The following is a 22,825-nucleotide window of genomic DNA, read 5'->3' as shown; positions in this document are numbered from 1 at the left end:
ACCATGCAGAGTCTTTATTAAAATAAAATAAAGGGGCTGGACACCATGCAAAAGCAAAGGCTTTCACTCAAGAAGACAACCCACTGACTTTTCTGATTTTCTTTTTACTTTAGCGGGAAAAGCTCTACAAAAACATATATGCAAAAAATGCTTTCAAAATTAAAACATTTCCAGTGTTTACTACAACATACCGGTAGTTTATATATGGAAAAGAAAAACAGCAGGACGGTCAGTCAATCAGATCATGTACAGTTGTTTTGAACTGGTTGTTCTCAGAACAGTGTAAAAGAGCAGTCCTATTCAAAAGTACATGAACCAGGTAAGTACTATGGCCCTCTCTAGGGATGAGCAAATTTCATATTTTGAAGTTCGTGTGCGGGTTCGTGTTGTGGTATTTACTGAATTGCATTATAGATTCCGTTACCACGGACCATAACGCAAATACGTGACGGAATGCATAATGAAAAGCCTTTAGAGGCATTCCGTTATTCATTCTGTCATAATAGAAGTCTATGGCCTGCATAACGGATCTGTCCGGTTTACGCTATGCTGGAGTCCCGCACACGAACTTCAAAATATGAAATTCGCTCATCCTTAGCACTGACTATTGACATGGTCCCCATAGAAATTCATTGCTTCTTGGCAGCAGATTCCTGTTTATACAGCACTATCTGATGCCCAGAAACAACGATTTTGGTTGCTGGCTGAAAGATACGATCATCACATTTGTTTGCCACCAACTTTACATAGTGCAGTTATCAGATATGAGTGTTTTTACAAACGCTCATCGCCAACAATGACCCAATGATTGTCTAGTGTAAAACTGCATTTAGACTTTCAGATGAGCAGCAGATTGTCAGGAAGGAAGGACTGTCTTCCCGACAGTCGGCTGCACGTTAAGTGGAGGTGACCACTGCATTTACATGCAGCAATCACCTCCAGAGTATGAGGACGAGCGATTGCAGCTGCTATAGCTCGTCCTCGTACATAATCATTGCTTCTGGGCAGCAAATGGATAATGTCCGCACCTCTGATCACTTCACTTATCGGGTGATCTGTGGCACCTTTAGATGGACCGATTATCCGGAATGAGTGTTTGTAAGAACGTTTGTTCCAGATAATCGGCCCGATATTCGGGCCATGTAAATCCATCTTAAGGGTATGCCACACATTGAGGTTTCGAATCAATTAAAGATTACGTCCCCCTGGATTATTTATTTTAATTTATTTCACTAAATTTCTTAATGAAATATTAAAGAAGCGATAAACTCTGTACAGCAATCATGAATTAATTGTTATAAAATTTTGGCAGGTGATAAGCAATTTAGTGCCGCAACCTTCTCTCTGCTCCCCAAGCGCAGTGCCGTCCTTTTGATACCGGCTGTTCTTGGTATTGGTATCACAGCTCAGCCCCATTCACATCAATGGGGCTGAGATGTGCCTAGACCATGTGCCCGATGAACGTGACGCCACATGGCCTAGACTAAACTGAGAGAAGGCAGCAGCGCTATTACGAGCCCCAGTGCCTTCTCAAATGGGTGATTGGAGGTGGTCCCAAGGTGTCTGAACTCCACTGATCAGATACTGATGACCTATCCAGAGGATAGGTGATCAGTAGAAAAGTCTTGGAAAACCCTGGGCAGATGCAACTTCTCATCTTTTTTTAAACCATTTGTGGTGTTGGCTTCAGAAACTCCATCAAAAACCAGAAATTGTGGCCGTACCCTAAAAGGATCTTTTATTCCAATGATAATTTGCGCTACAAGTGCCTCTTCAAGACTTTGAGGAACATCTGGAGGAATTTCCATCTGAAATGAAATATATGTGTGTGCATACTGCATTTACAGGTAAAGATTCTGCTTGATTTTAAACTGCGAGGTACCCAGGGGAAAATGGTGTTCAGTGTGCTCTCAACTGCTAAACGCTGTAATATAAATGACGATACGAAGTCTGTGTAGCAGTGCAACAATTGAACTAAATGGGGTCGAGGTGCGTTTTGCAAGTTGCTGCCACTGCGACCCCAGAATCACAAAAAAATCAGCAGTGACGGAGTAGACTAGAATTTTAAGAAAATTGCCTACCAGCAGAAAATGGTATCAAATAAAGCAAGATTAGTTACCTGATAAATTCCAGCCACTTCATCGATGATGTCATTTACATCTTCTATGTGAAGGCAGCAGCCAATCCCTGTCCTCAGCGGTGATGTCTGCATGCATGTCACGTGACTGCTGAGGCCACTGATTGGCTGCAGCGGTCACGTGAATGATGTACATGACGTCATCGCTACACGACCAGCAGGAACCACCGTAGCAGCCGTTCTGGAGCAGCAGGGGATAAATGGTTATTTTTATTTATTTAATAGCATTCCCTGAAAGTGCAGATTGCAGCAACATGAATAGTTTTTTAGTGCTTTGTATAATTTATGAATACTAGGTTTTGCTACTACAAGCCAAATGATCAGGTTCCCAGGGGTCCACGTCAGTTGCATGAGTTCAAAGAAAACAAGAAAACAGGAGGACAAAATTAGAGTTTAACATGCTCAAAGTAAAAATGGTGACAATTGAGCATCTCTTCTCTGTAGTAAACTAAAATTGTGACCGTATGCCACTCAAAGGGGCTGAGCAGTAATTAGTTCAAAAGACAGAAGTAATGTACAGGGGCGGACTGGGAACTTAAAGTGGCCCTGAAAGAAAAAAAGTTTAAGTGGCCCCATGTTGTAGGTGGGTCTAAATTGACATAAGACAGGTCAACATGAGTAGGCAGAAGCCTGCAATACCATAGTGCAGCACAAAATACCACCCCAGCAGAAACAAATACCACAGTGCAGCATAAAATCCTGCCGCAGTGTTCAACTGTAACATCGTCCTGAAGACAGTGATACAGTTGAGTTTAGGAGGGTACCTGCGACCGTTGACCAGGGGCATAAGTGCCTGTGCTCCTACATTAATTAATGCTGAGAGCATCAGATTGTTATGTACCAGGCCCAGGGCCGGCTCCAGGTTCATGTGGGCCCTTGGGCGATAAATCCCAGTGGGCCCCAATGAGGCATTTTTTTACATTGACATGTCCCCCTGTGGCTCCCACATGGTATAATGACCCCCAGTGGCCCCTATACAGTATAATGACTACTAGTGGCCCTTCACACAGTATAATGACTACTAGTGGCCCTTCACACAGTATAATGAACCCCCAATCCCCCCCCCCCCCACTGTATAATGACCACCTGTGGCCCTGCATTCAGAATAATAACTCCCAGTCGCCCCCATTCAGAATAATGACCCCCAGTAGCCCCCACACTGGGGGAATACTGTATGGAGGGGGCTCTGGGGGTCATTATACTGAATGGAGGGTCATTGGTGATCATTATACTAAATGGGGGACACTGGGTGTCATTATACTATGTAAAGGGCCCTCACCACAGTATAATGACCCCACAGTGACCCTCCAGTCAGAATAATGACCCCAAGTCGCCACCACACTGGGGGTTATACTGTATGGAGGGGGCACGAGGGGTTATTATATTTAATGGGGGCTCTGGTGGTCATTATGCTAAATGGGGGGCACTGGGAGTCATTATACTGTGTAAGGGGCCCTCACAGTGTGATGAATGACCCCCCAGTGGCCCCCTCACATACCTATCATTGCTGGAGAGCAGGGGAGCTGGCAGTCCTGTCATTCACTAACCGCAGCTCCCTGCGCTCCTTCTCTCCTCCGGCCCGCTGCAGCAGTGAGCCAGGCCTGGAGGAGAGAAGGAGATGTGCAGTGATGTAGCTAGGACTGACTGGGCCCAACAGCAAATTTTAGTACGCCCCTCTCCCCTCCAATGTGTGTTCACATCACGTTTTTCCTATCGGTTTGATGTATACAAATGTGCAGCACTCCACGTTTTTGTATCCTGCAGAGTCAAGTAAAAAATGCATACGTTAACGTATATGTTTTTTTACCATGGAACTGTATGGACGCCACTGTACGGCATCAGTCTGAGGCATCTGTAACGCATACATTTTTGGTATGCATTAAATGGATGGCACAAATAGGATGTGAACCCAGAATAAGCACCAGTACACAGCGGAGCAGAGTGGCGGAGAGGGGAGGCCGCCATGTACTGACAGAGTGCTACCTGGTCCTGGTGGTCAGGGAGGAGGACTGTGCTTCCCAAGGATCATTTTCTACTGGGAAATACAGGGCACAGTATAATACACTAGAATCTATATACTATAAAGATATTAGCCCTACCCCCAAATGATAATACAATTAGGGGGTCTTTTATTATATAGAAATACGTCTATATTAGGCGTATTTCTGACACAGATTGTGGCGCAAAGGTCCTTAGCACCGCAATCTGTATCTTTTCCCGCTCATGCCAGGTCTAAAAAAAGTGGTGTGGGCATGGAAAGGGATACAGTTATGGCCATGCAGTTATTGGATACCACCGCCATATAGTGATAACACCGCCATACAATGATAAAACCACCATACAGTGACCGGATAAAAGGGTATAAGAGGGCACAGTACAGGGAATGACTATGGGCACTGCACAGGGTGTGGTAAGAGGACACAATGCAGGGTATAAAGGGGCACAGTATGGGGTGGGGGGCACAGTCACATGACCCTGTGACGTTAGAAGGTCCTTATGGTGAATGCTGTTCAGATGCCACCATAATGAGAGGCAGAGGAGTGAGACAGGGGCCCTGGATGGACAGGAGGGGTGGACACAGCAAGTAGGTGGAAGGGGCTCTGAGGGGGATTCATACAAGAAGTAGGGGCAAGAGGTCTGTGTAGGGCAGCAATAGGAGATCGGAGGGTGGAACAGGAGCTCTGGATACATGAGGGAGGAAAGGAGACAGCAGGGGCCCCATGAGGATGAGATAGGACAGGATATGGGGGGGGGGCAGGTGTCATGGAGGCAAACTGCTTATTGAAACAGTAACACAACTAAATAGAATGAGGCAGCAGCCGATCAAAGAGTCCCCCCCCTTCTGTCCCACAGACAAGAGGCAGTCACAGTGCAGACTCACCCACCACCCACAGACTGTCTTCACACTTCTCTGCTCCAGCCCTGCGGTCTCTCTCCTCAGGCAGCATGTCCTGTGTAGAGGGGGTGTGTCCTGTGTAGAGGGGGCGTGTCTGAGTCTCTGCAGCTCAGGGGGCCACCAGGGGGGTACTGCGTAAGTGAAATGACAGCAGTGAGAGCTCCCATCTGTATTGATGGAAGTGCTCATAGCATCTCAGTGGGCCCCCCCAGGAGCATTGGGCCCCTGGGTATCAGCCCATCGGAAATTTTCCTGTAGGGTCTATAGCTATTTCACCCCTGGTAATGTAGATAAAACTTCCTAATGCACTCTGTGTACAGCACATTGTTTATACATGTTTGTATTTCTATTTGTATTCATGTATATAATGTATGTGTGTTTATGAATATATATTCCTCCTTAGATATTTATGGCAGAAAGAATATGCCATAAATGTCTGATAGATGTGGATCCAGATAGAGAATGAATGGAGAGAGCTGTCACCAGCATACTGGACAGAGCTTTCCTGTACTGCTCGTTGCATCATAGCCCAGCCTGAAGAAGGGCCATGCGTCTGAAACATTGTTACTTGCTGCCACTATAACCAAATGAATTACTTGCACATAGTCTGGAGTGGTGTTTTCTCCTTGCTGCGTTCTTCGATCCCAGAGGTGGGAACCATTCTCTAACATATTCATCAATGCCTAAGGAGAGAATACCCCTTTAACCAAAGCAAAGAAGAGCTCCATTCAAAATCTTGCCTCGAGGCTCCATTACCCATTATACAGTCATGTCAAGTGGTTTGCTGTGTGCATGAATCAGAACGGCCGCAGTATTATTCACCATGCAGGTGACCCTAAAGCAGAATTTTTTGCACCTACTTAAGAATGCACTGCTCCACCTTGCAATGTAACCTTACCCTTCAGACATTGCAAAGGTATATTTTTTAAATTGGTACTGTGACCAAAAATTTTAAGTTCACACTGCTCCTGAATCTCCATGTGCAATAACTATGTTTTATCTTTCTGTTGAACGCTCAGCCATTTGCAGTTCATCCATTTGTGCTATAGCTTTTCTGTGGGAATGGACTGGATGGGCTAGCCTTCACTCCCAGGATCATCAATGAGTGGTAAGCACACATGACCCTGTAGACCTGGGATCAGCAACCTCTGACACTCCAGCCATTCAGAAACTACTACTCCCAGAAGGCTTCATTCACTTCATTCACATTAAATTTTTCCCGTTTCCAACACATTTATTTCCAGATATGACTTCACCTGTTGCCTAATATATCCCACCCTTTAAAAGATATAATTCTAAGAAGATAATGATACAGTTATTGACTTAGTTTTATGGCTGATTGATGTATACTAGTAAAGGCCTCTTTTCATGGCCTGATGGAGCAGACGATTGTCGGGAAGGAATCTTACCATCTGGACAATCGCCTTCTCGTCAGTGAAGATGACCACTGCGTTCACATGCAGCGGTCTCCTCCGCGGTACGGAGAGGAGCGATTGTTAATGCCATCGCTCGTCACCATACAGAATCATTGTTTGCCAGCAGCAGAGCATGCTTAGAAAGCATGGTCTGCTGCCCAAAAGTGATGCGTTAGGTGACCGCACCAGCGATCCTATTACCCGATGAACGAGCATTTCCTACAAACACTCATTAGCGATAATCTGCCTGAACATTGGGCAATGTAAAAGGCCTGTGCTATCCCTGTGTGCAGTGAACCGCACACGGACCCACACAAATCAATAGTGCAATTTACGTCCATGTTTCACAGACATGGAGACCATGGGAGACAATTATGTCCAGTGGTCACCAGGCCTGTGTCCTACATGGACATATGGTCCTCACTGGATATTAAAAATCATCCTTGTGTTGCCATGACAACACAGACAATTTTTTTTAATACAGTCTTCCAAATCAAGTCTAAGGATGGTTCTGCTGTGGTGCACCCACGATACACCCGAAAACTGTGCAAGCACGTGGCTGTATGGCCTAGCGGTTTTGCAGGTAAAACTGCTGCTAACCTGCAAACCCATGTGGTGAGTAACAATCATTCCAGTAAGAAAACTAAGCCGATTATTGGTACAACCATGTTCATTTCTCGACTGCTTCATGTGCTCTCCATCTTAGTTTGCATTAATTAATTCAACTTATTACAGATTCTAGATTTCCCATTTTCTGGACAACTTTATATTTATCACTTCATAAGTCTCTTATGTGTTAAAATGAGAATTGTGGTTGGCAAGTGAAGAAGGATAACGTCATCTCAGCAACCAGACCAGAACGTATACACCCACGTAGGTTGTAACCTATGTCGCCAAGGATCATTTGTGCTGGAATTTCTATCGGTAAACGTATTTGACATAATAATCAAGCTCGACTTGGTCAAATTGCCCAGATGTCAATAATGTGTAGTCCATTTCCTCCCTCATTATTAAAGCAGAGGGTCTCATTACGAACAGTTTCTCTTATTGTGTCTACAATACAAGGCGGCTCATTTCATCAGTTCTGTGGAACTTATGGAACTTGTATTGATTTTTCCTTTTAATGAAAGGTTTGAGCAAATGGTTTCAGTGGCTAGAAACGTAAGTTAAACACCACTGGATTCTACTCCCGTCAGATGAACTGCGAAAGATTTCCTAGTATCACCTGAAAACCATAGAAGTAATAATTTGGCATAAGCAACAGGGAACTTGACAAACTATATCTATTTCTGTATAATGTACAATGCATCTGTACATAATAGGGCATACAGTATATGAGCAGCTCCACAAAAAAGAATCTGCGCAGATTTCACAGTACAAACTGCTCACATTATTAATTAGATCTCTTAGACCTTGCGAGGCTGGTGTACTTACAATGAAACTCCATGTCAGAATGGCTGTATAATTTTTTTGGGGCTCATGCACACGACCGTATGTATTTTGTGGTCCGCAAAACACAGATCCACAAAAAATACGGATGACATCCTTGTGCATTCTGTATTTTGCGGAACTAAACAGCTGGCCTCTAATAAAACAGTCCTATCCTTGTCCGGAATGCGGCCAATAATAGGACATGTCTGTTGGATATAAGGAAACTGAATGGTGCCGCATACGGTCCTAAGAAAAAACTGAACGGACGTGGAAAGAAAAAACATTTGTGCATGAGCCCTTTTCCTGCCTAAGGTATTAAAATGAGTTTGTGAATCCATTGTACTCACGAGCTAAAGGCTGGTTTCACATGAGCGAGTGTCACGCTTCGTACTCGCAGCACAGCACCCGTCCTGAACTTCCAGCACTGCTGGGGTCGCATAGCATTATGCTGATTAAGGCCTCCTGCACACGACCGTATGGCTTTTTCAAAGTTTTGCAGGCCGTTTTTTTCCGGATCCGTTTTTTGTTTCCATTTTGGTTCAGTTTTTCCGTTCCGTTTTTCCATATGGTATATACAGTATACAATAATTACATAGAAAATATTGGGCTGGGCATAACATTTTCAATAGATGGTTCCGCAAAAACTGATACGGAAGACATACGGATGCATTGCCGTATGTGTTTTGTTTATTTGCAGACTCATTGACTTGAATGGAGCCACTGAACGGAAATACGGAAACGAAATGCATACGGAGTACATTCCGTTTTTTTTTTTTTTGAGGAACCATTGAAATAAATGGTTCCGTATATGGACTGTATACAGAACGCAAAAAAACGGCCTGTAAACGGGATTTTTTTTGGGGGGGGGGGGGCAGGAGGCCTTATGATGCTATGTAACCCTTAGAACTCTCTCACTCTCTAGCTGCACTCAATAAATTTTTATATCAGGCAGGAAAAGTTTAAAAAATAATTATACAGCCATTCTGACATGGTTTTCCGAAGTACGTACACTAGCTTCATCAGGTATAAGAGATCCAGGTAGTAATATATGCAGTTTGTATTGTTTAATCTGGTGACACATCCTCTATAACACAAATCTAGTACAGAGGCAGTAAATGACAGCACAAAGATTGCCTATGCTTCCATAGTACTGAGCTATAAAGATTTTATCTACCACCATACAGTCACCATGCACATGCCAGAGCTTTCTTAAAGGGTTTCTACCACTTGCAGATCACATATTTGGTGATCAGACACTAGCGATCCGCTAGTGTCTGATGTAGCTTACAAGCTAATTATTACCTTAATCCGTTCGGCCCATACCTCAAAAAAAGCACTTATATCTTTATGCAAATGAGCCTCTAGGTGCTATGCAGGCGTTTTTCCAGCACCTAGAGGCTCCGTCTACCTTGCAGTTTGCCGCCCAGCGCCTCGCTCCAGCACGCCCATCTTCAACTCTATTCGATCCTCCCCCTGCTTCTGCCTTCCGAAATCTCGCGCCTGCGCCGTTCGTCGCGGCATTCGGCGCAGGCGCAGTCAATGTCTGACCGCTCCGTGCTCAGACATTTCCACTGCGCCTGCGCCGATGACATCGGCGCAGGCGCAGTGGAAATGTCTGAGCACGGAGCGGTCAGACATTGACTGCGCCTGCGCCGAATGCCTCCGAATGCCGCGACGAACGGCGCAGGCGCGGGATTTCTGAAGGCTGAAGCAGGGGGAGGATCGAATACGGTAAGAGATGGGCGTGCTGGAGCGAGGCGATGGGCGGCAAACTGCAAGGTAGACGGAGCCTCTAGGTGCTGGAAAAACGCCTGCATAGCACCTAGAGGCTCATTTGCATAAAGATATAAGTGCTTTTTTTGAGGTATGGGCCGAACGGATTAAGGTAATAATTAGCTTGTAAGCTACATCAGACACTAGCGGATCGCTAGTGTCTGATCACCAAATATGTGATCTGCAAGTGGTAGAAACCCTTTAAAGGGGTTGTGTCACTTTAGCAAATAGCAATTATTATGTAGACTAAGTTAATACAAGGCACTTACTAATGTATTGTGATTGTCCATATTGCCTCCTTTGCTGGCTGGATTAATTTTCTATCACATTATACACTGCTTGTTTCCATGGTTATGACCACCCTGCAATCCATCAGAGGTGGCCGTGCTTGCACACTATAAAAAAAAGCACCAGCCTATGTGAGCTCTCATTGTCCAGGCCACCAGAGAGGCTGGCACTTTTTCGTACAGTGTGCAAGCACGACCACCACTGATGGAGTACAGGGTGGTCATAACCATGGAAACAAGGAGAGTATAATTTGATGTAAAAATGAATGAAGCCAGCAAAGGAGGCAATATGGACAATCACAATACATTAGTAATTGCCTTGTATTAACTTTCTCTACATAATAAATGCCACTTGCGGAAGTGAGACAACCCCTTTAAGATTCTGGAACTTCCATTTTGGGGGCCATACGAGTTTATTTGTGCTTCCATAGTGATAAATTATCCAAAAACTAGTCATTTTAAACAATGTTGTGTTTATTATAATAAAATATATTTATTTATTTTATGCACTTATATAGCGCTACTATATTCCGCAGCGCTTTACAGACATTAAGCACATTAGCATCAAGCTGTCCCCAATGGGGCTCACAGTCTAAGGTCCCTATCAGTATGTCCTGTACTAAACGCTGTCCTATCATTATATTTCCAAAAAAACAGATTCTGCATCAAGACATATGTCAGAAATTAATAGGCTGTTTTTCATTTGTACATATGCGATCAGAAATGAGTCACAGCCCAAACTTCGTTCTCACTCCTCTATCTACACATATGTTAGGCACATTCAGTATACATGTGGAGATGCTCTGCAGGTGCTTGCTGAGGGCAAAGGTGTGGTGCAGTGCAGCTATAGACAAGGAGGACGTGTGGAGCTCAATTATCAGGGTAAGTCGTCTCTTTGCCATGTCTCAATGTTCTTCCAACGAATCTTCTACCTATAGTATTTCACATTAAATCAAGTATACATGTAAGTAAAGTATGGACGAGAAGCTGCATTGGGACACATTTGCATGGCTATATGAATAGGTTTCCTCTTTCATAGTGGGTATCATGGCATGGATGGCATCGTCTGCCATAAAGCGTTAATGTGTTGCCATTAACTTTCCCAGGACTGCTCACTTTAGGGACTGAAGCACAGAGCAGCCTTGTTCAGAGCCTGTGTTCTGCTTGAAGTGAGCACACTGCCTTGACTGCTGAGTCTGAAGGTTATGTAACAAGAAGAAGAGTACATTAGTTCCTCTCGCCTCTAAAACCAATGAGTAGCTAGTGACAGTTCTAGCCCAGGAGCATTGAGCTGAAGGAGGGCTGCAGTCCCTCCATTCTTCTCACATGCACCTCCAGCTGAGACAGAGCTGTCCTCACAGGCGCACCTTAAACCGCACTGAAGTGACCTGTGCCGGTGAGTTGACCCTTCATCACTATATTCATTTCACGCTCATTCACATCATCATTGACTTGTAGTATTTTTATTAACTAGAAGGTTGTGGTGTAACCCAATGCTTTATATTATATATAGTGTATATGCATGTATATAAATGTATTACACAGGCATTTAATCTCTCCAGATTTATGCTTTTATCTATCCGGTCATGGATAATGCTTGTTACAGGATGTTCTTTGGCTAAATACCACCGCACAGCTGGGTTAGTTTTTGCACTCATGCCAAACTACCGAGGATCTTCTCTGAACTGCATGCATTGTCTCCTCGCCTGTCTGCTTTCTTCCTTTGGGAGAGTTTAATAGCTGCATTTGGAAAAAGGAGACAGTAGAATTAACCCTAAGGTTATATGCATATTGGTGTCTATTGTATAGATTTGCATAGTGCCCTGTTTATGATCATGTCCTTTTGGTTGCTGTTTCCTTCTGTTCAATTACAACACTTTGACATTGGGACAAGAACAATATAGTTTTATGCAGCATTGCATATTGTAGGACGTAAGTGACCTAAATTTCCAAATATCTGCTACGGCAAAGTGAAACTTCACAACTGACCCTAATTACCAATGAAACTCTTGATACCTGACATTACATTACATAGGATCAATATAGGGTATATACTTTGCTTCCACTTAGAAGGTGCAGACTTTATAGGGTTGTTTTAGGTTATTGTTATTTATTTGGTATTGTACAACATGATAAAAACTCAATAGAAATTTTGTTAAAAAATATAAAAAATATATTATATATAAATATATTAGGCAATTGTGTGAAAGTTGCTGATTATTTCGCAGGTTAATTTTTACATCATGAACTTGGAATCAGAGGGCAAAATCAATTCGGGCAAACTCAATTAGGGAATGGCTCTTTAAGCTCCTGTTTTATTCTGGTGAGATCACCTGGGGTGACCCTGTTCTTTAAATGCGTAAAAGTATATATATATATATATATATATATACAGTTATCTTAGGCAGCAGTGTAAGGCTTTAACTTGGGTAGATTAAAATTACATAGTGAGAAAATAATGAAGACGTGAAACAAGTAGGGTGTATATTAAATATTCATGCACTATAATAAAACAGGAACAAAACAAATGTGTCAACAAAAACACATTATGGTTTGCATAGCATGTCCTATTCTGGTCCTCATTGTGGATGAGAATAGTAATTTCTATTGATGGGAGTGCGAACAATGCAGAATGCACCTGGAAGGTATGTGCGGTTGATGGACCAAAATGCAGACATGGTCATGTGCATGAAGCCTAATAGGGTTGATTTCAAACTAGGGCCCCTCATTTTAATTAACAAAACCTATACTGGCATCACAGATGCCTATACAAGAAATGTTTACGCTTTACAAAAAACCATGTGATACTTTCTTTGGTCTGGAGCGCTGAATCAGCACAGCCTGTGTGGAGCGTTCAGTCCTGGTTTGGGTGGCAGGTACTGAACAGACCTCACAGGTTCTATGACACAGTTTAACACTAAGGCAGGTTTACTGAAAAGTATGATCAAGAAACACTGGAATGTTCTGAAAAATGATCCTATAAGAGGGAAAGAGATTCCGAATCAGCCTATGATAATAAAAAAAAAAGCTAAAAATTTGCGGAACAATCTGGTACATAGCATGGGACACACTACCACGAAGGCAAAAACTAATAGTCAAATTAAGAGCAAATATACCTGGTGTGGGTTTTGCCTACCATGTAAAAACAGGGCACCCTAAAAGAGAATGAGGACAGTCGATACAGTATATGCTAATAGTAAGAATTAATCGTTCAAAATAAAAGGCAATCTTTCATGCAACCACATTGGTGTTGTATACGTACTGGAGTGTCGGTGTGGCCTCCAGTACTTTGGGAGAACTACTCGGAATATAAAAACTAGGATACAAGAACATATCCGTAATATAAAAAAAGGTTTAGAGATGTACAGTGTGTCCTTGCACTTCAAAATGGTACATCAGAAGAACCTGCGATTTATGGGGATGGAGAGTGAAAAAGCTTTGTTACGTGGTGGTGACCCTGTAGACAGAATTAATAGACGAGAAGTTGAGTGGATGTATAGGTTAGGGACTCTGCAACCGAGTGGGTTAAATATAGAGTGTGACATCAGACAGTGTATTGCTTGATCTTACTGGTTTTTGGATTATTTTTATACTTTAGGTAGGTTGGTCATAGGACCTTAGTGAGGGCAGGGTAATCTATAAGTGGTTGGTGTTTTCATGTGATCGTGGCCATGTGATCTAGAGGTTGGGTCACCTGGGTCCGATCATGTGATTTAATATATAATGGTTTCATACGAAGTAGGACCTTAGCGTGGGCGGAGTAATCCATGAGTGATTGGTGTTTCCATGTGATCGTGGCTATGTGAGCTAGGGTTTGGGTCACATGGGTCTGATCATGTGATCTAATATGTAGTGGTTTCATACAAAGTAGGTATTTAGCTTTTTGAAAATAAGTTTGAAAAAAATGTTTTTAAAATAAGAGGTTTAGGCTTGGATGTATAGCTATATTTAACATAGTAACATAGTACATAAGGCCGAATAAAGACATTTGTCCATCCAGTTCGGCCTGTTATCCTGCAAGTTGATCCAGAGGAAGGCAAAAAAAAAACCTGTGAGGTAGAAGCCAATTTTCCCCACTTTAGGGGAATAAAAAATTCCTTCCCGACTCCAATCAGGCAATCAGAATAACTCCCTGGATCAACGACCCCTCTCTAGAAGCTATAGCCTGTAATATTATTACGCTCCAGAAATACATCCAGGCCCCCCTTTATTGTACTCACCATCACCACCTCCTCAGGCAGAGAGTTCCAGAGTCTCACTGCTCTTACTGTAAAGAATCCTCTTCTATGTTTGTGTACAAACCTTCTTTCCTCCAGACGCAGAGGATGTCTCCTCATCACAGTCACAGTCCTGGGGATAAATAGCTGATGGGATAGATCTCTGTACTGACCCCTGATATATTTATACATATTAATTAGATCTCCCCTCAGTCGTCTTTTTTCTAAAGTGAATAGCCCTAATTTTGATCATCTTTCAGGGTACTGTAGTTGCCCCATTCCAGTTATTACTTTAGTTGCTCTATTTATATATTTTTAATGAATTATTTTATGTATTATGTATTGTTGATACTAAAGTTTTACATGCTGGAATGCTGGGAGAGGTCGGGCTAATAAAGGGATTAAAAACAACCGTGATTGAGGCTAAGTAGACGCCCATGTCGAAGCTCAAGCAGCAAAACCCGGGTCGGGCAGCGTGGAGATTTTAAATTCTGATATGCTGATTACATGTATAACTTTGTGAGTACAATAAACCTTTTTACGGGACATACAGTACAGACCAAAAGTTTGGACACACCTTCTCATTCAAAGAGTTTTCTTTATTTTCATGACTATGAAAATTGTAGATTCTCACTGAAGGCATCAAAACTATAAATTAACACATGTGGAATTATATACATAACAAAAAAGTGTGAAACAACTGAAAATATGTCATATTCTAGGTTCTTCAAAGTAGCCACCTTTTGCTTTGATTACTGCTTTACACAATCTTGGCATTCTCTTGATGAGCTTTAAGAGGTAGTCACCTGAAATGTTTTTCACTTCACAGGTGTGCCCTGTCAGGTTTGATAAGTGGGATTTCTTGCCTTATAAATGGGGTTGTGACCATCAGTTGCGTTGTTGAGAAGTCAGGTGGATACACAGCTGATAGTCCTACTGAATAGACTGTTAGAATTTGTATTATGGCAAGAAAAAAGCAGCTAAGTAAAGAAAAATGAGTGGCCATCATTACTTTAAGAAATGAAAGTCAGTCAGTCCGAAAAATTGGGAAAACTTTGAAAGTGTCCCCAAGTGCAGTCACAAAAACCATCAAGCGCTACAAAGAAACTGGCTCACATGCGGACCGCCCCAGGAAAGGAAGACCAAGAGTCACCTCTGCTGCGGGGGATAAGTTCATCCGAGTCACCAGCCTCAGAAATCGCAGGTTAACAGCATCTCGGATTAGAGACCAGGTCAATGCCACACAGAGTTCTAGCAGCAGACAAATCTCTAGAACAACTGTTAAGAGGAGACTGTGTGAATCAGGTCTTCATGGTAGAATATCTGCTAGGAAACCACTGCTAAGGACAGGCAACAAGCAGAAGAGACTTGTTTGGGCTAAAGAACACAAGGAATGGACATTAGACCAGTGGAAATCTGTGCTTTGGTCTGATGAGTCTAAATTTGAGATCTTTGGTTCCAACCACCGTGTCTTTGTGCGACGCAGAAAAGGTGAACGGATGGACTCTACATGCCTGGTTCCCACCGTGAAGCATGGAGGAGAAGGTGTGATGGTGTGGGGGTGCTTTGCTGGTTACACTGTTGGGGATTTATTCAAAATTGAAGGCATACTAAACCAGCATGGCTACCACAGCATCTTGCAGTGGCATGCTGTTCCATCCGGTTTGCGTTTAGTTGGACCATCATTTATTTTTCAACAGGACAATGACCCCAAACACACCTCCAGGCTGTGTAAGGGCTATTTGACCATAAAGGAGAGTGATGGGGTACTGCGCCAGATGACCTGGCCTCCACAGTCACCGGACCTGAACCCAATCGAGATGGTTTGGGGTGAGCTGGACCGCAGAGTGAAGGCAAAAGGGCCAACAAGTGCTAAGCATCTCTGGGAACTCCTTCAAGACTGTTGGAAGACCATTTCAGGTGACTACCTCTTGAAGCTCATCAAGAGTGTGCAAAGCAGTAATCAAAGCAAAAGGTAGCTACTTTGAAGAACCTAGAATATGACATATTTTCAGTTGTTTCACACTTTTTTGTTATGTATATAATTCCACATGTGTTAATTCATAGTTTTGATGCCTTCATAGTCATGAAAATAAAGAAAACTCTTTGAATGAGAAGGTGTGTCCAAACTTTTGGTCTGTACTGTATATATATAAAACAAAATTGTAAACAGATAGCTCACTTCACTAGGGAGGTGGTTTGTGGGATAAGATCAAGACACCTACAAACTCGACCTCCCTCACCTGGATTGCTTGTAGTGTCTTAGGAAGAACGGCAGTCCTGTAGATGGTACTTCTGGTAGTTTCTTTTATTAGTATCACAGGTGGGCTCAAGATAATATCACCGATATACTGATGAAAGAACCTTATATTTGGGTGGGAGAGTAGACCAAATTTGTCCTCAAAAAGCCCCATAAAGAGGTTCGCATATGAGGGGGTGAACTTAGTTCCCATTGCGGTCCCCTTCTCTTGAATATAGAAAACCTCATTGAAAGTGAAATAGTTATGGTGTAAGATAAATTCAATAGCTGTCAAGATGAATTCTTTTTGGAGCTCGGGTATGACAGGGTCTCCTCTGAGAAAACTTTTAACTGCTAGAAGTCCTAAATCATGTTTGATGTTACTATAGAGGGAGGATACATGTAAGGTGACCCAAATTAAGCCTTCCCTCCACTGGAAAGAATCCAATATGTTGATGAGATGGGTAATATCTTTCAAAAATGAGGGGAGTTGTACAACATATTTTTGAAGAAAATTATCTACATAAGCTGAAAGGTTGGGTGTGAGGGAGCCAATACCAGATACTTTAGGTCTCCCTAGGGTTTTTTCACTGGATTTGTGAATCTTTGCCAAGAAATAAAATCGAGATATAGATGGATGGAGTATCGTAAGAAACTTCTTTTCTTTCTTATCTATGTTCCCTGATTGGAACCCGAATTCGATGAGTTCTTACAAGGGTTTTTTGAAAGGCCCAGTAGGGTCATTTTTAAGAATCCTATAGTATTCGTGGTCGGATAATATTCTATTTGATTCTGTTATGTAATATTTGTAATCTATAATAACAATACCTCCCCCTTTATCAGCATTTTTGATGACAATATCTTTGTTTTTGAGGCTATTCAGGGCTCTCATCTCGCTGGGGTTTAGATTATTGGAAGGAGTTGGGAAATAATCTTTCTGATCAGGGATAATTAAGGCTTTCAGATCATCCAAAAACATATTGTAGAAGCTCTCAAGGTGGGAGTCTCTACTTTCTAGGGGATAAAAGATAGATTTATTTTTCAAATTGGAAGGTAATGGAATAAGGTTATGCACTGAGGGTTCTGTGGTTAGGTCAGAGGAGGTCTGGGGAAGAGTGGTCTCTCTGGGGTTAAAATAACTTTTGTCTTTCTGCCCTAGTGATGATTGTTCTTTGATGGTAAAATGTCGTTTTAGAGTAAACTTCTGGATACATTGGTTTAAATCAATAAACAATTCAAATAGATTGGGCCCACTGGTAGGGCATAAGGATAAGCCTTTGCTTAGTAGCTGTAATTTATTTGGTTTGAGAGTATATTTTAAAAGGTTAAAAATGCCTTTTCCTTTCTCTTTTTCGGTAGGATCTAGGGTTCCCTCTTCGGAGGGGAAAGATTCTTCTGTAGGGGGCTCTGTTTCTTTGGTTTTGATCTTTTCCTTTTTGATGTGTTTTGATCTCCCTCCTCTGCATCCTCTATATCGCTTTTTAGTATTTTTCGTGTGGACAGCAGAGGAGTGAAGAAGTGAGTGATTTTTAGATCTTGTTTGATCTGTGGAGAATTTCCGGTCAAAAGGCTTATTGGAGTGAAGAATGGGCTGAGTATTTGCATACTGGACAAAGTTTTCCTGATTGGTGGTGTAGGATTTTTTAAGGGTGTTGTTGGTGATACTTTCTCTAAAAGAGGACTGTCTGACTAATTGGGAGGTAGGGCTACAATAATCTCTGAATTGGTAGTGGAGGAAGAGTAGGTTTATATATTCAGGGAAGGGTCTTGTGGTATGTGGTCTGAGTGGACCATTATGATAGGTGGACTCACAGGAGTGTTAGAATTAATAGCTTGTGGTGAGGAAATAGGTATCTTCACTGATGTAGGTGTAGAATATAGTGATAAAGTATCTAGATCAATTGTATTAGATTTGTCAGTAGTGGTACCTCCCGGGATGCAAGGACTTGTCAACTGGGGGTTAGTGGGAGGAGTAAAACTGTATTCTTTGACACAAGGAGACAATGGTGGTTTGGGAACAGACCTGTTGTGTAAGTTGATAGACTGTTTAGGAGAATGATTTGTTTTGGAAAGATTGGTATCAGTAATAGAAGAACCAGAGGAGCGGAACTTGCTGTTATAAAAAGTTCTGCTCACTTGCAGGTCTTCTGGCAGTTTGGGTGTAAGATATTGGGTTCATCTTTCAAACCTCAAGGTACAAAGGTATTGATTGATTAGAGCAATTTGTAGTATTAGTCGTGAGATTATGTGTAATGTGTGACCTGTGGGCAATGGACGTTGCCTTGAGGTTTGATCGTCTATCCCAGGCCCTAATTTTATTGTTTTGGCAATCTGAATGATCTCTCCTTAGTTTATTACATTTTGCTCTAACTTTCCCGTACTCATATTTCCTAAGTGTTTCACATTTCAGGGTGAGTGATATTTGACTGTTTAGTGGGTGTTTTATAAAAAATAAAAACTGTGCATATAACCCTTCACTTCGGTCTACAGGTTGGAAAATATCTGTTTTCTCTTGTCGATCAAAGTTTTCATGAATTGAATAGAACATTCATCACTGGTTTTTAACCAGCTGTCAATAAAATCAACATCATTGAAAAAGGTGGGCTTTAGGGAAAGTCTCAGTCCCCTTAGTATTAGACCCAATTCGATGTATATAGTCAGAAAGAACCAGTCTATTTTATGGTGTATGAGGTTCTTGATGGTTTCAATAAAATTGTCCGCAGGCATCTCGGTGTGTCTGTCGTGTTGTTCGATCTCGACAGTGGACCATGTTCCAGCCGATGTAATTTCCAATTCCGAGAGATCATTCATTGATAGAAGGGGTTTAACTTCTCGTGTGATTCTCTCAAAAAGTTCAGATAGGTCCAACCTGAGTCAGCCTCTGCTTGTCTGACCGGCTGTTGGTCCCCCATCAGCCAGTAAATATAAGTCAGGGGAAAGAGGAAAGAAATTCCAAGAAAAAAAGAGTGTTAGTCAAAGAGCTATTTGGCTGGAAGTCGAAAAGATCTTAGAATAACTGCAGGGTGCCAAAGGGAGGAGAAGTAATCACCAAGGTATGAAGGGTGAAAGGCTGATGGTAGTGACTGTATATGTAGAGTAGACTATTACATAAGAGAATACAGCAAAAGGAAGGAAAAATTTTAGAAACCAGCCACAAATTCCAACACTCCTGTGGGTCTACCTATCATAATGGTCCACTCAAACCACATACCACTTCTCTGAATATACCAACCTACTCTTTCTCCACTACCAATTCAGAGATTTGTTTTAGCCCTACCTCCCAATTTGCCGGACAGTCCTTTTTTAGAGAAACTATCACCAACAGCACCCTTACGAAATCCTACACCACCAAGCAGGAAAACTTTGTCCAGTATCCAAATAGTCAGCCCATTCTTCACTCCAACGGGCCTTTTGACGGGAAATTCTCCACAGATCAAACAAGATCTAAAAATCACTCACTTCTTCACTCCTCTGCCGTCCACACGAAAAATACTAAAAAGCGATATAGAGGATGCAGAGGAAAGAGATCAAAACACACCAAAAAGGAAAAGATCAATACCAAAGCAACAGAGCCCCCTACAGAAGAATCATTCCCCTCCGAAGAGGGAACCCTAGATCTTACCGAAAAAGAGAAAGAAAAAGGCATTTTTAACCTTTTAAAATATACTCTCAAACCAAATGAATTACAGCTACTAAGCAAAGGCTTATCCTTATGCCCTACCAGTGGGCCCAATCTATTTGAATTGTTTATTGATTTAAACCAATGTATCCAGAAGCTTACTCTAAAACGACATTTTACCATCAAAGAACATTCATCACTAGGGAAGAAAGACAAAAGTCAGTTTAACCCCAGAGAGACCACTCTTCCCCAGACCTCCTCTGACCTAACCACAGTGCATAACCTCATTCCATTACCTTCCAATTTGAAAAATAAACCTATCTTTTATTCCCTAGAAAGTTGAGGCCCCCACCTTGAGAGCTTCTACAATATGGTTTTGGATTATCTGAAAGCCTTGATTATCCTTGATCAGAAAGATTCTTTCCCAACTCCTTCCAATAATCTAAGCCCCAGCAAGGTGAGAGCCCTGAATAGCCTCAAAAACAATAAACATTTGTCATCACGAATGCTGATAAAGGGGAGGTATTGTTATTATGGATTATGAATATTACATAACAGAATCGAACAGAATATTATCCTACCAGAAATATTATAGGATTCTTAAAAATGACCCTACTGGGCCTTTAAAAAAATCCTTGTAAGAACTCATCAAATTCTGGTTCCAATCAGGGAACATAGATAAGAAAGAAAAGAAGTTTCTTACGATACTCCATCCATCTATATCTCGATTTTATTTCTTGGCAAAGATTCACAAATCCATTGAAAACCCTCCAGGGAGACCTATAATATCTGGTATTGGCTCCTTTATATTCAACCTTTCAGCTTATGTAGATCATTTTCTTCAAAAATATGTTGTACAACTCCCCTCATTTTTGAGAGATACTACCTATCTCATCAACATATTGGATTCTTTCCAGTGAAGGGAAGGCTTCATTTGGGTCACCTTAGATGCATCCTCCCTCTATAGTAACATCAAACATGATTTAGGACTTCTAGCAGTTAAAAGTTTTCTCAGAGCAGACCCTGTCATGCCCCAGTTCCAAAAAGAATTGATCTTGAGAGCTATTAAATCTATATTACACCATAACTATTTCACTTTCAATGAGGTTTTGTATATTCAAGAGAAGGGGACCGCAATGGGAACTAAGTTCACCCCCTCATATGCGAACCTCTTCATGGGGCTTTTTGAGGACAAATTTGGTCTTCTCTCCCACCCAAATATTAGGTTCTTTCATCTGTATATCGATGATATAATCTTGAGCCCACCTGTGATACTAATAAAGGAAACAACCAGAAGTACCATCTACAGGACTGCCGTTCTTCCTAAGACAATACAAGCGATCGAGGCGAGGGAGGTCGATGTTTGTGGGTGTCTTGATCTTATCCCACAAACCACCTCCCTGGTGAAGTGAGTTATCTGTTCACAACTTTGTTTTATAAGAGTAATATATATATATTTATTTTATTGCATTGGATCATTTTATTGCAGTGGATCATCCCTCTCTACTCTAGGTGATACATCTTTTTACTTTATAATTATAACCACACACAAGTTTCTATTTGTATTTTCCACTTTGAGGATTGCTCTAAGTGACATAACGTGGTTTGGTGCCTTCTTTGTGGCTGGTTTCTACCATTTTCCCTTCTTTTGCTGTATTCTCTAATGTAGTAGTCTACTCTACATATACAGCCACTACCGGCAGCCTTCCACCCTTTATACCTTGGTGATTACTCTCCTCCTTTTGGCACCCTGTGGTTATTCTAAGATCTTTTGAACTTCCATCCAAATAGCTCTTTGACTAACACTCTTTTTTTCTTGGAATTTTTTTCCTCTTTCCCCTGACTATTAGACTGTGCCACAAACATAGCCTAATAGACTGCCTGTCATTGTTAAAGTGATATTTTGGTATATAAGATATACCTGTGCATTATAAAAGCCTTGTCTGCTAGTGGGACTAAAAAATAATACTTAAAGTTAATACAGTTTATTAAAAAATATTTAAAGCCATTTGCTTCCATAAAAGGTGGCTTTATTTAGTAAAAGTGTTGAAATGCACACATGTATGATATCAATGTATTTGCTGCAACTTGTATGATAAAGATAACATAGGGTACTATTTAACCTGCCACGGGAACAGCATAAAACAAAAATAAAAAAATACCAACAGAATTTTTCCTATTCAACCCCTCCAAATAATAAATGTTAATTAATATTTCTCATATGATAAAAATTATAACCAATGAAAACCAGATCTCTCCCCACAAAAAAACAAGCCCTCTTATGGCTACATCACAAAAAAATGAATAAGTTCTGTCTCTTAGGATGTGGCAACATAAAAAAAAATTTTTTGCATGAAATATGCTATTATTGTACAAAAGCAGTAAAAACAAATAAAACAATAGATACTTGGTATCGCTATAATCATACAAGACAAGAAAAAATACACTTTATTGTCTTGCCACTGTAAAAGAAGCACAGGAAACAAAATTACGAGCATACAATTCAAGTTAAAAGAGATAGAACTCCAAAAACAAGATATATATATACAGTACAGACCAAAAGTTTGGACACACCTTCTCATTCAAAGAGTTTTCTTTATTTTCATGACTATGAAAATTGTAGATTCACACTGAAGGCATCAAACCTATGAATTAACACATGTGGAATTATATACATAACAAAAAAGTGTGAAACAACTGAAAATATGTCATATTCTAGGTTCTTCAAAGTAGACACCTTTTGCTTTGATTACTGCTTTGCACACTCTTGGCATTCTCTTGATGAGCTTCAAGAGGTAGTCACCTGAAATG

The 22,825-nt window shown here is 41.4% G+C and overlaps 1 protein-coding gene across 1 annotated transcript in view; it reads left to right on the top strand.

The window, feature by feature from the left end:
- Positions 1-11,204: 11,204 nt before the first annotated feature.
- ARHGEF33 (Rho guanine nucleotide exchange factor 33) overlaps positions 11,205-22,825 on the top strand; it is a 166,599-nt gene continuing 154,978 nt past the window's right edge. The window contains exon 1 of the mRNA XM_044292262.1: positions 11,205-11,335. The gene's annotated coding sequence lies outside the window, so the exon portion shown is untranslated. The remainder of the gene's footprint in view (positions 11,336-22,825) is intronic.

Source organism: Bufo gargarizans, chromosome 4, assembly GCF_014858855.1.
Source record: "Bufo gargarizans isolate SCDJY-AF-19 chromosome 4, ASM1485885v1, whole genome shotgun sequence".
In the NCBI taxonomy this organism is placed as follows: domain Eukaryota; kingdom Metazoa; phylum Chordata; class Amphibia; order Anura; family Bufonidae; genus Bufo; species Bufo gargarizans.
This window is presented reverse-complemented; position numbering and strand designations above follow the sequence as displayed.